This window comes from Hesperophylax consimilis, chromosome 16, assembly GCF_061612785.1.
Source record: "Hesperophylax consimilis isolate HC1 chromosome 16, BYU_Hcon_1.0, whole genome shotgun sequence".
NCBI classification, from domain to species: domain Eukaryota; kingdom Metazoa; phylum Arthropoda; class Insecta; order Trichoptera; family Limnephilidae; genus Hesperophylax; species Hesperophylax consimilis.
This window is the reverse complement of record NC_142851.1, coordinates 14,374,022-14,391,057: the sequence shown is the minus strand read 5'-3', so window position 1 is coordinate 14,391,057 and position 17,036 is coordinate 14,374,022.

Here is a 17,036-nt window from a genome sequence, read left to right as displayed (position 1 = left end):
TGGTACAATAAGTACCCACCCACCTACGCAGTGAAGAGACATGTTTTCATTTTTATAATTGACTCTGTGCAGAAACGGGCGGTCCGTTTGATAGATTCCCCAATCTTAACAAACGGACTGCAATCTTTAGAGCACAGGCGTCAGGTAGGTATGCTGTCCTTGTTCTATCGGTATTACAATGGAAGATGCTCTGAGGAACTAGCGTCATTGATCCCTTCGGCACCGGTGCGTAGTCGGGATACACGCCAAACGCGCGCCCAACATTTGTACACAGTTGACACTTGTCACATGAGAACGGGTCGCTTCTACGATTCGTTCTTAAGTTCAACAGCTCGGCTGTGGAACGAACTGCCGGCCTCTGTGTTTCCTCCCTCCTACAACATGGGACTCTTCAAGACCCATGTTCACTCCTTCCTCTCCACAAAAAGACCCTCCACACAGCATCCCCAAAGATGACATAGGCCCTGAGGGAAATTATTTTCTTCAGGGCCTCCTGTGTGGAGTAAATATAAAAAAAAAAAAAAAAAAAAAAAAAATAGTCTTGCCGTATTGTGTAAGATAATTGTTAATTAGTCTTGCCGTATTGTGTAAGATACTTTTTAATTGTCTTGCCCGTTAAATAGTCTTGCCGTATTGTGTAAGATAACTCTTAATTGTTTCGCCGTATTGTGTAAGATAATTTTTAATTGTCTTACCCGTTAAATGGTCTTGCCGTATTGTGTAAAATAACTCTTAATTGTTTCGCCGTATTGTGTAATATAATTTTTAATTATCTTGTCCCTTAAATGGTCTTGCCATATTGTGTAAGATAATTTTTAATTGTCTTCTCCGTTAAATGGTCTTGCTATATTGTATAAGATAATATTTAATTGTGTTGTCCGTTAAATAAACTTGCCTATTGTGTAATTTAATTTGTAATTATTTTGCCCGTTAAATAGTCTTGCCGTATTGTCTAAGATAATTTTTAATTGTCTTATCCGTTAAATAGTCTCGCCGTAATGTGTAAGATGATTTTAAATCAGAAGAAATTGTTTTAAATATAAAATTGTAAATTAACAGCTAGATCGCCCTGATATGTTGATTCACTTTCATGTTCCTACCATTAGATCAAGGTTCCCTAGTATGTGTTATTGTAACAATCATACTTCGGTTTCAGGCTACAATTCTGTTGTAAATATATTACACCCCACTGGTAACTCGTACGCAATGTTAGCCGATGTTTTTAATACGCCTCTATCGAAATATAAATCTGCACTAATTAAACATTTTAGCAGTTATTAATGAGATCTCTGTATAACAGGTTATTTGTTTTTTTTCTTCTTTATTTCATTTAATAACTTTGTTCTAATGTGTAATCTTTTTCTTGTTAACTTATGCATAATTATAATTTGTCTTGTCTTTCCATATTGTACTATGACTGTCAATAACTTTTATTTCTTTAAATGGCAATTGTGTCGTTTATTCTATATAAATAAAATCACAGCACGAAAAAACCATTTCTTTCAATAACTACACCAAACTTGCTTACATTTGGAAGAAAAATCGTGAAATTATTTATTTAATCGCTTCTTAAATTATGAGTTTTAACAGTCCGGCAAATTTGTCGTAATATCGGTAACCGAGCGAACTCATCGACCAGACATGACAATACCCCGACAAAAATAAAAGACAATAAAATAATAGAAGAATAAAATAATAGACAATACAATCTTGCCCAAAACCTCGGTAAGAAATTTTCGTAAAAACTTGCTTATGAAACCAAAGCCTTCATAAAGAACTTCTCAAAATTTTAGTGGGCTGTTCGTTTAATGTGTCCATTGTAAATTAAAAATAAAATTATGTTACTTCTTTTTTTACATTAGCTTTGCACAGGAGGCCCTGAGGAAAAAAATCTCTCGGGGACTGTGTCATCTTTGGGGATGCTGAGTGGGGGGTATATTTAGGGAAAGGGAGAGAAATTTCTAGTAAAGAAACAGGTATGAGGGGTGAGGGGAGTCCAAGCTCCCTCTGCGGTGCAAAGCGATGGATCGAGAGAGAGACCGGCTGGAGAAGTCAAACCTCAGTCTCTCCCGATCCGACTATCTAGACAAAACTCACCCCCACGAACCTGGTCACCCCTGCTAAGTCACCAAAAGTAGCGAACCACTTAAGGGTGACATATGGCAGGGGTGTTCGTTATCCAATACATGGTTTCCGGAGTAGCGGTACCCATATCCGCCTCTCAAATTGATAGGTACTTCTTTTATGTGAATTTAGTCGCTAATATGGACGGCAAAAAATGAGTACATTTCTTTTACTTAGACCAGTCGATTTCACCAGCAAAGAATGCGGTATTAACCAAAGAAGTGATTATTGGATTAGAATCAGAGGTATGACTGTCAAAAACACAAATATAGAAACGCTCCAACTTATCTGTGTTAAATCTGCCTCAATTAAAATAATTACCATAAAGCATCAGAATTAATTCAAAACGTCGCGCAACATGCGCTAAGCGAGTACTACGAAAAGCAAATATGCTGCCAGTCTGTATTTTTTTAATAACCAACGTATTATAATGTGTTAAGCCAAGATTTTTTCAATCATGTACATAACTATCTATTTTCATGTTACATTATTAGGATGGGCCTTAAATTTTTTTTCTGAATTTGTGTATGTTATGTGTCATAAAAGTTGCGCATTAGAATGTTGAAAGCGTAAACATATATTTGAAATATTTTATGTTGTTTGGTCCTTTTTCAAGGTTAAAGTTGTCAAATTAATTTGTTCATATTTTTTGGCTACACCATGTCAAAAGAGAATAGTAATCGTAGCTTACATTCCTGGAGTCGAACCACCCCCTTAGGGTCGAACCCCTGCAGATATACCCTTGGTACCGCATATCTAAAAACATTAGTTCTTTGAATTTTATATATTTTAGTACGCATAATTAAGAGCGACTGAGTCGGTGAAGAGAGATTTTGTATAGATCTCATCAGAGGCGGATTTGCCCTTAGGCCTATGTAGGCCCGGGCCTAGGGCGGCCAGATATTAGGGGCGGCCAATCGTGACAAAAAAGTCACAGATGATAACAAGAAATTACTTCCTAAGTACCTAAATATTTCGATAAAAGTTGTCAATCAAGTAAATTCATTATGTAGTCTATAGTCTATATCAGGGGTCTCCAAACAACAGCCCGCAATGTCATCAATCCGGCCTGCGACAATCGACAATTATACAGTAATTGAACTAGCGAATTTAGCAAGCGTATTTTTGTACATTAATTCCACACAGGGGGCTTTGAGGAAAATATTTTCCCTCACGACCTATGTCATCTTAGGTGATGCTATGTGGAGGGTCTTTTTACGGAAGGGAAGGATAGGAAGTTCTGAAAAGGAAAATGTATGAGGGTGGGTAGGAATCTGGAGATTAGTGTGTCCAGGAGTGACATACGTATGAATACATCCCTTCAACTGCGGTGCAAGGCGATGGGTCAAGATAGTCCGGCTGAAAAGGTCAAAAGGCCTACCTCACCCAGTCTCTCTCGATCCGGCCCGCCACGCAGCAGGTGGGCAGACGTATCCGCCGCCAAGACCTGGACAAATCTCACCCCATGAACCATGAATGATAATGGCAGGAAAATTAAAACGGTTTTGACCCTAGGAACTTACTGAAAAGTTTGGATACTCCTGGTCAATATGATGGGTACTGAGAAAGGGGCGGTTACATGGTCTGGGGCCTTAGGGCCTAGGGCGGCCAAGACTGCAAATCCGCCTCTGGATCTCATACACTTACGTATAGATAACCACAAATTGATAACGGCTTCGTAATAACATTATTGAGTATCTTGTAACCATGGAACTAAAAAGCCCTGGATAGAGCATTAATGCAGATTTTGTATAAATGACATTGAAGCCAAATCTAGGGTGAAAAGAAATTGCCTAGCAGCCATCTTGTATGGCAAACTTTTGAAATGATTTTTATGCGAAGTAGTGCAAAATGGCCTATTTTAATTTTACTTCTATGTAGTTACTGCAGTTATAACGGTTAATTTATTTGGGATATTTGATGAAACAAGAAATGAGACATAAATAAAATATTGAAGTATGTTTTGACATTTTCAAGCATCTTCCCCCTCAAATCGCGGCTTCAAATAGGTTTGATCAGTTTGATAATGGCCTCAAAAGCCGAAACAGCTGTCACATTAAAAACTGTAAAAATAACACAAATACTTGCAGAACTTAATAATTATTATAACATTATTCAATCTGATTTATTTTAAATTTATTTAAAAAAAATTAAATGGAGTTCTACGGATTAAACACCAAAACAATAAATAAATGTTCTCGAAAAGCTCCGTCCAGTGATGTTTAGGTTCATGATTATAACGTGCGTTGACTATTGCATATTGAATCTGAAAAATAAAATTAGGTTTTCATCTCTGAAACCTCCGGGCGAACAATCTAAAAATAGTTAAATAACGACCCACCCTAGTATTAATTAAATGTTATGTTTTTTTTATATATTTGGATTAGACATTAAATAAATGAGTACAAAAATAAGTTATTATCTAAATTCTACGCAAAACCCTTAGTTAAGTAATCTCTAAAAAAACTTCATAAAATAAATATATAAAATGACGTACTAATCTTTTGAGAATTTTTAGAGGAAAATTTTTTTTTTAAATCGCACATTGACGGGCCATCCTAATAAACATACCGAAATTTTTGTTATGGCTGTTTTTTTATTATATATGTTCGGATTAGACGTTCGAGTACAATAATAATAATCTCTTGTATAATGATCCGGTAGATTCACATAGACACGGTGTTCGAGTGGTCGGTCTGCAGATTGATATCGGAATAGATACAATTCCTGATTTGGTCTCCGCGATCAGATAAAGTTAAATGCGAGCGCGAGAGGGCGGGGTGAAATTGCGGCCCCACCACTGCACCACTGGCCACAGAGGCACTGTGTGAAAATTTCTAGACGCCGGACTTCTAAACATGCGGTGCGCAACCGGGAAAATTAAAAGCAAAATGTAAGTACCCATACACGGTGTCCCAAAATTTGTAGTGCGTATAAGCGGTAAACTTGTTAAAAATTTTGATCTGAGCATTTCGATATTTTTAAGACTTTTCCCATTTTTTCGGCAACTATAGGGTTAAAAAAAACTGTTGGAGCCGGTCTTCGCTTCTACACATTTAAAAATATATTAAACCTATGTTATTAATCTCCCACCGAGAGACAGCCTGGGTTATCATTGCCTGGCAAAATCTGGTCCGCCATCGATAGGTTAAGGTGCTCCTATAGCCGCGGTGCCAACATGATGCACAGATGGGGCCTTAAAGAGTCAGCGATGTGTGAATTTGGTTCAGTGCAGACCACCACCGAACAAGTGGTCAACGAATGATCGCTCCATTCATTCCCCGGCGGGATTGATTAGGTTCACATGGCGACGCCTGAGGCCCTAGAATTGCTCGCAGACCAAGATGTCTGAATATGAAGAGTAATCTCCTAACGACCAATTAAAAAAATACCAATAACATTCAAATTGTTAAATTTTATGTTTTAATTTTGGAATTATTTACATTGATACAAATAGCTTGTAAATAACTATGAAAAGCCCACTTGAAATAAATAAATAAATTACGGATTCGATTTACCCGAAAACGAAACCTCAAATCAAAAAATGTTTTGTCAAAAATTTACTCAGAATGTGTCGTAGATTCACCAGCTTCCCGCTTGTACTACGAGTTTCAGGATACCGTGTATTTATTCTAGGAATACCAGTTTTTGCATGACTATGCAAACCAAAAATTCCTCGAAGTTTAATAATTTCTTTTCGAAATTTCCAACACAAAAATTAAGGGTAGGTCAGGAGCTAAGACTTTTATATCTCTTAAGAGAAAACACGGGCAAAGTTTTGGTCATACAAACGTACGAGTATTCCTCTATTAAATATTTTGGCACTAGTTTAAAGGTTTTTAAGATATAATATAGATATCGACTACTGCCATTTCCGTTCTTTTTGATTATTTATTTCTTATTGGTGTTTTGACCGTCCAAAAATCATTAAATTGCTTAGTTTGAAAACCATCAACAGACATTCAGTATATAAATTTGAAAATGTATTTTTAAAATAGCTTAACGTACACACATAGAATATTATCTTTTAATACAGTTGGCAGAAAAAAACTTTAAAAACGGTCCAGTTTTGGAGGAGAAAACAAGGGGACTGAGGCGCAGTTGTTCCTTTTGCCCACTATTCGGAAAGGTAACGGTGACAGTAAGAGCAACAGTTTTGAAAAATACCTATTATTCAATTTTTTTGGTGCCCGCGTTTCCTCTTAAGTAAAAATTTCTATCTATTTCTACAAATCTCGGACTGGATCAAAATTAATATAGTTTGAACGCGAATAAACAATATATATTTTTAAAAAATACAAAAAAAGTTATGGGAATCAAAAAAATTATTGTTATTCTCATACGCACGTGAATGTTTTTCGTTCTTGTTCGATTTACGCCATTGAATAAAAAAAATAATGTTTGAGAACCCTATTGTGCGAGGTAAAGAACACAAGAATTATTATGTACCATATATAATTCAGTTCTTGTATTATTTAATTGACATGCTCTTGTATTAGTTGTCCGGTTTGTTGCCTGTATTGGTGTTCAAGTGTGGCAATGTATAATTGGTAGCATTAGTAAGTTGCGCAAACCGGGAGCATTGATTGATTTTTCAAACAGTTTAGCTTAGCGAAAACTTTCAATACAAACAACTGTAGTTAATGTGAACGGCCGAATGTGGTGCACTTTTTAAAATTTTCATGGCTTCATAAGTGGTCTCTCTGAAGGTGAAAGGTAGGAATACCAATTAAGGGGTTATTAAGTGTTGTGGCAGGTTTTTTGTTACCAGTATTAAATCAAAGTTGTTTAATCTTTGTTTTATGTTATGATTCCATGGGAAAATAAATAGTTACAGTTATTGTTTAACCTTTGAAGAATTGGAAATTGGACCTCCGCTGGTGAGTAGCAAGCTCCTTGTTTACGGACTAGGAGGACATTGGTTTTAAGCATAAATCAAATTAAATATACAGGGAGTGCGGTGGTAAAGTGCACTAACTTCCGAAGGTGATTCTACACGATTTAAGAAGTAGAAAAGATAGTTTTTTAATAAAAAAATTAATTGTTTGTATGGAAAAATAAATATTCATCCATGGAAAAATATTTTAGTATTGGAATAAAAAAATTATTTATCTTTTTTATTCCCATACTATCACGTAGAATCAACTCACAAAGTTAGTGTACTTTACCCCCGGACACCCGTATAAAAAAATGATTGGAACAACTTAACTTTAACTTTTGAAAGTTATACCTATCAATGCAATATAAAATTGAACAAGAAGATAATATTGACAATCTAAATGAAACTTGAAACAGAACAAGACACAGAAAATAAAAAAAAAGTGGGTGTGTCAAGCCTACGCAAGACAGAAGTGAAACTTCTAGTATTCCTCTCTCTCTATTTTCATTTCATCATCTCTATTTTCTCTCTTAGGTTAGTTTGAAAATTAGAGGTTAAATAATTCAACGACGAAGCATGGATTTGCTTTTTCTAATATTTTCTTATAGATGAATGACGTTCGATTAATGTATAGTTCCAAAAATTTTCAATTTATTCACAAGTATACAATATTACATAAATAACAATATTACAATTAAAAATTACAAAGAAATTACAATGACAATGATGTGTTCATCACCTCTATCTCGTCACTACTCATTTTTAACACTGAAATTCTGTACCAAACCGTATGAACCACAATCAATTACGTATTTCACTCGTATTACACTCACGACGCAGTATACTAACCAAGCAGCTGATGCTTGGCGTGGCGCAGTTCGCTGGTGTCTGAGAGAGAGGAAAGAAGAGAAGAGAGAGAACGTTCGTGAGCGGCTCCCCCACCTCAACAAGCGCATATGGTGAGAGAGGGACAGTGAACGGTGAGCGGTGGTGGGGGTACCCGCATTTTCGTGTCGATCCTGACTCGGTTTTACTCCGTCCCCGAAAATCCATTACGCGCCTAAAGAAGTTTCACTTCAAAAGTTAACGGTCACAACTACGAATCTAAACAGTCTTACCGGGACAAAATAAGATATCAACAAATATGGCGTTTAATAACTTGGTCCCAGTGGTCAAATGGTTAAGACGCTGTCCCGGTAAGATAAGAGATGAAAGGTTTTTGTGAATTTTCTCCTAGTTCCGCATTGACAGATACTCCGTGTCACCATGATGCGAGACCTCGATAATCTAGCAATTGCTTAGCTATACACATTTAGTAACCACATATTAATAGACCGTTTCAATTATCCTGTCAGATAAACGTTTTAGGTCCTCCTCAAAGTTCTAATTAAAATAGACTCTTTAATTTTTAGATTTAAAAGAATGCGTACTTCATGTGGGTCCAATGTCCAAATAAATTGTTTTTCTTAACTCTTAAGGCGAAGCTTAATGCTAAATCACTATTTTGATTAATCTTTATAACAAATTGGTGTACATTATGAACACCAAAAGATATGCTTTAGATAAATCGAAGGTTTTCCTATCGTTTCCTTTAAGTAGAATAAAAATAAAATTTAAAAAAATTACTCAATAAAAAATATAAATGTAAAATACTAAAAAAATTTTTTTCTATAGAAATGTATGAACGCGTAAAGGAAAAAACTTTTGAAAAATGCGATATTATAACTAAGATTATCTGTGACAGCTTCAATTGATTAAATTTTTTGCTTTCTTTTAAAATTATTTACAAAATAAATAAAAACCACTTTTGTGCTTGAAATCGAACGTTTCTAGACTCTAAGCGACTTTTATGCCTATTACATACATTCGTGACAATATAAGGCATTCCAAGAAGATACACATTTTTGGTTTGTAGCTTCATCTTAAAATGTTCCATGGATATCTCAATTTATTTGCAGCGGGATTTTGAAGCTCAATTTTTTTTTATTCGCGATTGGAACGATTCTAGAAATATGTGGATTGTGCATAAATAACATTGTGTACAGCATCTGTTAAATTAAAATTTCAGTTACTTAGAAAAATCTATATCGCCTAAGTATTAACGTCATTGCTATCTTTTGTACTAATTGAAACGTATTTTTTTCTCTGTCAGTATGAAAAGAAAGCATCTTCGAGAATTTACAGTTGAAATAGAACCAATTTTTAAACATTTACAGGTAAATTTACAAGAACATCTCCACGTAAAACATATCTTCGTGCAAAGGGGCTACAAGGGCTTAAGTCCAACAGAAAACTGAGAAGTATCCACCGTGCGACTGCTCTCATTTCAATAACACAAACTGGCCGTACGTTGGTAGGGGAGGGACCGGAGGCTGGGTGGGGCCACTGGGGCCTGGGGCCCGGGGGCCCGGGCAGGGGCCGAGCCCGGGCGGAGGCCCACAGCCCGTCACGACTGCACCGTTACGCCACTGGACGTGTAATTAAACGTTTAATATTCCATTCTAAACAGAGCACTCCTCCTCTTCAATAAACATTGCCACTTTGTACAGAGTCGAATTGGGAAGCTTGCCAATAAAAATAATTGAACAATTAACGCAAAGTTTTTCGTCTAGTTAAAAAAACTGTTTTCTTAAGGCTTACAACATATTATAATATACTACCTAAGTAAGAATCGTGGCTTTCTTATCAGGCACAAGTGTTCATATACATTACGACCTAAAATATTACAATAATTAAAAAAAGAAAAAAAAAATAACCGCAAAAGTGCAGGGCTGTCAACAAGGGAAATAATTAATATAAAAAGAAAAACCAAATTGGATACCAATCTGCTTTCAGACAGCTTTATTCATTTTACATTATTTACAATTTTAGTTTACATTTTCAAAAATAATATTCAGATATGATTTCAGATTTTTACGGCCAAATTTATTTTTGGGGTATCATGCCGTGTTGGGCTACCTCCTTCTTTAGCAAACGTTTTGGAGAGCATCCTGCTTCTGACCCACATTTTCCCTGATGATGGACATTGTAATGCTGTCCGAGACGTTGACTAAAGAAGGAGGTAGAGCGACACAGCACAATATCCCAAAAATAAATTACTACATTAATATTCAGTTTATAATAATGAACACATCTAATAAAAATGTGCATAATTTTTTCAATAGAATCTATTTGAACCGTATAATACGGTGACCAAATAAGCAGTGGATAATTTATTGGTCAGCGATTGATGTAACACGACGCTTTTGACTGCCCGGCCATATATCAGGTATGTGCATCGCTTCGATGACTGCCACTAGCAAGTATTTTTTTTTGTATTATTATCACAGCGTCTAACTGAATATATCTACATTTCTTAAATTTTTCTTAATTTAAAATTAAAATTAAATATTAATTTGTTCCCAATCCACCCCTTGTGTTCTGTATATTAACAACCAACGCAGCCGTTGTAAATTTTCGCACGATTATGTTCAGGTATCTACGTGTAGAAGACATTAGATATAACAACATAAATATACTAATGTCAAGTCAGAGATGCAATTATTTTACATAGCAGTAACGGTATGTGACATACAGAGCACATTATATTCCCATTCAAACTTTGTCTAATACCAACTTGTTTTCAAGATGGTGTTTTCTCTAATTAGAGAGGTAATTTCGAGATGCTAATTATTATGGCTGTGGTGTGAGGTTAAATCAATATATATATTTAAAATAAAAGTAAGTGTACAATGTGCGTGCCACTAAAACTCAGAAACGAGTCCCGTTACGATCAATGGAGTTATATGGTGTTGTAGCCCTCTATCCCTCATCCATGAAGAAGGTTCCCGTTTTTACAGTAAGTGCGTGCTTTTGAAGATACAAGGGCTGAAAGTTGGGCCCTCTATAAATATCTAGAACAGTCCAGAACATTAGAGAGCATTCCACAACATTCCAGAACATCCTGGAACATTCTGGAAGGTTATGGATTGTTTGCGAATAATCTGGAACGTTCGGAAAAATCTTAAAATATAAAAATTTTGCCTGATTATGTTTGTGCTCGCAAAACTCGAAAAGTTAGTCTTAAGTCAAATTTGAAAACAAAGCGTGTCTCAAGTTGTTATGGGCTGTTTAATGTGTTTTAAAATGCGTAGAAGCGTAGACATAGCACCAAAAGTTTCGTAACCCGAAAAAATGGAAAATTAAAAAAAAAATCAATAGACTTTAGAAAAAAAAAATTTTGGGTTCTCCAAGTGATTTATATTCACCAGCTTCCCGCTTGTACTACGAGTTCCGGGACGCCGTGTATATTTATATATACGTTTGTGAATATCATAAAAGAGTCCCAACTACCTAACCAGCGTACTGAAAGTAATCAGCAGCCGATTATTTCAAATCGGTATATATATCTCACTTTTAGGCAGTGAAAGTGTTGTTCAGAATTTTATAATCAATTAATGGGTTATTTTCGCAAACAATGAATACTCTTAAAAATGTTTGGAAGATTTAAAATCTTTTAGCCTAGTGTTTTCCAATGTCTTTTATTTTGACAGGTGATAGTCTCTCAGGCCGGCGCAGAGGTTGATAAATCAGTTTGCAGTGAAGGGGTTAAATGTTAAAGATCACTCGCCTATCCTATCAAACCGCCCGCGCCCGCCGGCTTCGTGATCGAGTTATGTTGTACCCACCTAGAGACTAGGGACCACTTGCTGGCGCTTGTGGAGCTGGAGATCCGTGTTCAGATCTCGTCCGCGGATTCACCCTGCTTTCGCCAATCGAACTGAGCGATCGCTAGGTATAAAATTTACCTCGAATGCACAATTTCTGAAACACGAATAAGGCCCCTTAGTAAGCGTTCAAATATGGTTTGAAAGAGATGGTATGAGATATGTAAATATGAATGTTAGAGGGAGCGCAGTAATATTAAAAACGGTAATAATTAAGCGAAAATAGTGAAGACATTTAATAAAACACCACTCGTTTGAAATAGAGCAAAAATCTCTCGACAAATGTTTCAGTTGCATTTAAAGATACACTGAGAATTTTTTCATGCCTATAACATATTAAATAACAGAACAAAACGTGTTTTTAATAATTTTTGGAACTTACTTTGCGATTTTTTTCTATCGCGGCAATTTCATATAATTAACGTTTCGACATAACAAATGTACAGATATTATCTTAAACATAACATTTTTATTAAACTTAAAGAGTTAACGAGAAACTTATTATATCAGTGGGAATTGGGTATGTGGGGACTTTTACTATATATCTAATCATTACATCGTTTTTCCGTTGGGTTTGAAACACACTCTTTGATTAATATACATAATCAATAAATTACCCCTTTTGCTCAAAACATTCTGCACATTTCACAGATATTTAATACAGGTTGGCAGGGGGGTAAAGTGCGCTAACTTCGGGAGGAGATTATACAGGGTTTTCCAATAAGAGGTGTTATTTTGAATAGCCCGCTATTTCGGTAGATGTTACTTTTGAAGCTGTCATTTTTTGACATTTGACAAGTAGAAACTACGCCGTTAATAAAAATGGAACGATACACGCTTCAAAAACGCATTTAAATTATTAAAATTCACTTGAGTGAATCAAATGCAAATCATCTTGAGTGATGAGGCCCATTTCCACCTCGGTGGCTTCGTCAAAAAGCAAAATTGTCGCACCTGGGACTCGGAAAACCCAAGAGTTATTGTTGAAAAGCCTCTTTATCCTCAACGTGTGACTGTTTGGTGCGGTTTATGGTCCGGCGGAGTCATTAGATCTTACTTTTTTGAAAATGAGGCTGGAGCAACAGTTACGGTGAATGGATTGCGCTATCGAGAGATGATTAATGATTTTTTATGGCCGGAATTGGATGGCATTGATTTGGACAACGTTTACTTTCAACAAGACGGCGCTACGTGCCACACAAGCAACGAAACCATTGATATTTTACGATTGAATATCAAAATAACACCTCTTATTGAAAAACCCTGTACATGATGGTAAAAGTAAAAAAGGCAAATTACATTTTTCGAAATTACAATGTTTATTTTCCCATACAACGATATTTTTCTTTGGAAGAATATTTATTTTTCCCATACAGACAATTAAACTTTTTTAACCTAAAAACTACCTTCAAACATTGGAATTTCATAAAAAGTTAATTTTCTTTTTTCCTTATAAAATCATGTAGAATCACCCCCCGAATTTAGCGCACTTTATCCCCGGACACCCAGTTCAAATTTTTGACTTCGTTTATTCCGAAATAAAGTTTTGGCTGAAATTGACATACATAGGTTGACCTTAGCATAAATCACTTTCTTCAAAAAGGTGAGATGATAAAATTACGATGTCTGGCTTATAGAAGTCTTCGATATATTATGTATTATTACATAATATGAAAAGGGTTTACCTTAGTAGTCTACTTTGTAACTAGCAATTTCTACCGACATAAATAATATATGTACTTCCCTTGAACACTTTAGGTTTTTAAGCACATTTTTAAAGATATTTTCTAATCAGATGACGATGTTGAAAAAGCAAGCACATGAAATTCCATCAATAGAAAAAAAATCGGAAAATTATAAAAAACAAATCAGATTCTGTTTTTTAACATTTTATAGTTTGGAGAAATTCGCAGTGTTTCTTTAAATACTACTTAACCCAGATGCCGAGAGATTTATGTTCTATTTTAAATTAGTCGTGTGTTATTGAATATTTTCACAACAGTCGCTTACGCATATTAATTAAAATCGTTTTTTTATTAGCGTGCTCTATATATCATTCGTTTTAACGGTGACCGGATAAATCATCACAATGATAATTCATCAAATCTTTAAAAAGTTATACAAAGTCATGGAAAGTTATGAAAACAAAACTTTATTAACTGGGTTAAGTATGTTAGGTTAGGTTAAAAAAAAAATTTTTTTCATCATTTCTGACTTTTTAAAAGTGTGTTGAATTGTCACTGTGTTGAGTTATCATGGAACCCGTTTTAACATATCTCCCTATCAAACCATCTTCAATAATCTTCTTCTTTACGAATAACGGAGCCTTATATCTATCGATAATTGATACAATCATAACTATAATATATTTTTAAGGGTTCACCTATGTTGAATCTTTTCCGTGACTCATTTTAGCGAAAACGTGTGTTTCTGCAGTTGCAATTTTATGAATGCGCGCAAATATAATGTATTAATACATAATCCATTATATCAGACAGCAATCAGTTTTGCACCTTGTGGGACTACAATCACTAACCTCCGCTATTTACCTACGAATGGCCTATCCGTGTTGGTTTGTGCGGCGTACCCACTAGACCGTGGCAATACTGGCAGTGTAAGGCCCCCTCTATAACCTAATAAAAGTAATTGTAACAATAATTCCACAGGCTTGCGGCCGCCGACCAATCGGAGTGGATGGGCGTGGTTGCTCCCACCCCCTCTCTGCATTCTCCCACCGGACACCTGATACACATTCGTGATATCACAATTATTATTACCCGACCGCTTTGTTCTGATTCAAATTTCAAATTTAGAATGCCTCTCGAATTGTTGTTGTTTATGAACGTTGTATTAAATACATTTGGAGAGAGGTGACTTTAGAAGTATGCGAATCGAAGGTTGTGGGAACCTTTTTAAAGATTGGAGTAAGTGGGCCATTGATATAAAACAACCAAGAGATGTCATGTTTTATGTGTATTGCACACGAGTACCAATTGACCGCAGCCAGTGGGTCTATGGTATCCCTAATTGGGATATGTTGTGAGGTTGAAGTGAGTGGGTAGAGGATGGAGGTGGGGTAGAAAAAAGTTGGGAAGTAACTGTAACCTGGGTCTTCATTAAAGTCAATACAAGGAAAGTTTGGATTCCAAATGGTGTTCTTTCACCAGGGTGACACTTTAAACGGGTTGTTTCATAGAATTTGAACAACTCATCAACAAAAAAATAATATTCAACTTCTGTTATTATTAAAGTACCGCCAAACAACTGACCCATAATGGAATAATAACCAAACTTGAAGAGAACAGTCACAAGATCTGAATATTAGCTAGCTTTAAAATTTGATTAATTAATCAAATTTTGTGAAATAACTTGCTTTTGGGAGTATTTTTCTCTTGTCTGCCGTAAGGAAATACAAATGTACACAGTTCAGCAGATAATCTTGCTACTGTCAGTAGCGTTGCAAACATTCATATTGGGGATAAAAAAGCAAAATATTTCTCTTGACGTAGACTTTTTTGGAACAAATTATTGGTTGTTGTCTTCGTATTTTAAAATAATTTGGTGCTTCATAAAGTTACGTTAAAATGGGTACGTAAATTACGGAGGTACGTTGGTTCCTTAGAACAGGCAATCTGCCTAGCTAGGAACTAAATTCGACCCAACAAAACGTAATAACACTTGTACCTACTCATTTTAAATATATGCTCTCATTATGCTATATTATTACTGTTATGTCTCCTTTAAATGTATCCAATGTAAATAAAAAATAAATAAAAAAATAATTAATTCATAGCACACAAAGCACAAATTTAAAAATGAAATAAAATACGCCTAATCAAAACGAAATTTAAAATTTTTGTTTCCCAAATCTGAAAAAATAGCATACTGGTAGCGGTATGTTCTAATATTGAAATGGTCTCGACTTTAATAGGTTTACATCATTGATGTATTATACTAGATTAGCCCTGTCTAGTTAAATTCATTTTAAAAATAACGCCACGTAGCGTACGTCACAAATATGGAGATGAACTTAACGACCCATCTCTCTTTAAACTCCTTGTACAAGCGTTCAAACTCGTAAGCGAAACCACGGAGAATTTGTTGTCAGAGGTGTTGTAATACGGACATAATTCAAATTTAAATATTTGGAACTCGGTTATTTTTGTGATTGAAAAAATGAACTTGCCCAGCATAGCTGAGAAGCAAAATAGACCAACAAAAGGTAAAACGCAATGCACAGTGCCCATTTCGCATTGCGTCATAATGCGTGGGCCTTTTCATAAATGTGCATGTGAACCAAACCAAAATTGTGTTGGGGTTATTTTTAAATGAATATGCCGTGTCTAGTCTAATTTAGTCTATGGTTTACATCAATTCAGGAGACAGGTTTTTCAACACCTTTGCTATAGGTCCCCCCAAGTGGTTCGCAACATTTGGTGACTAACTAGGGGTGCCCTTGTTCATAGGGTGAAGTTTGTCTTTGTCTTGGCGGTGGATGCATGTGCCCACCTACTGCGTTGTAGGCCGGATCGGGAGGTAACGGGAGGAGCGGGACTCTATCGACCTTTCCTCTTATATCTCAATGAGAGGAATGGATTCGTACGTCCATCACTCCTGGACACAAGGACACCCAAATTCTTACTCACCCTTCAGAAATTCCCCTCCTTCCCTTTCTTGAAAAGACCCTCCACACAGCATCCCAAAGATGACATAGGCCCTGAGAAAAATTATTTCGTCAATATTTCGTTAATATAATAAAAACAAAAACAATTTACCTAATAAATATATTTTTCCAATATAATAGAAAATTATTCCGCAACTTACGAATTTCAGATCCAAATTCAGATACGTAAACCATAACGCTACGGATATCGCCTAAATCTTTTTCAATCTAACAGATTTTTAAAAAAAGTCATTTTGAGTATTGCAAGTGCCAATCTAATATATCTTGTATCAATGGCTGAGATTGATAAATCATAACTGTAACATTCGGGCCGCAAAAATAGTGGCCTCCAAAGTGTTTCGTGCTATTAGAACGCTTGTTTTCTGCCTGACCTGTGTTTGCCTCCCGTTTAATTGTCTAATTGGTTCGATATCCGACCTCCTCTGAAGAGATAAACGATAAAAGTGTATCTTTGTGCCGAAAGTAGGCTCCATTTTTACCTACTGATGGGAATGATCAAACATTTTCATTTTGAATTCTTTCAAGAACAGATAGTCAATTTATTTGGCCTGACTGGGGCCTAGGAGTCAAAAGAAAGCTCTGTCATTTCCTATTTTATATATTTTATTTAGATGTAAAATTTTACATTTTATATCTACTACAA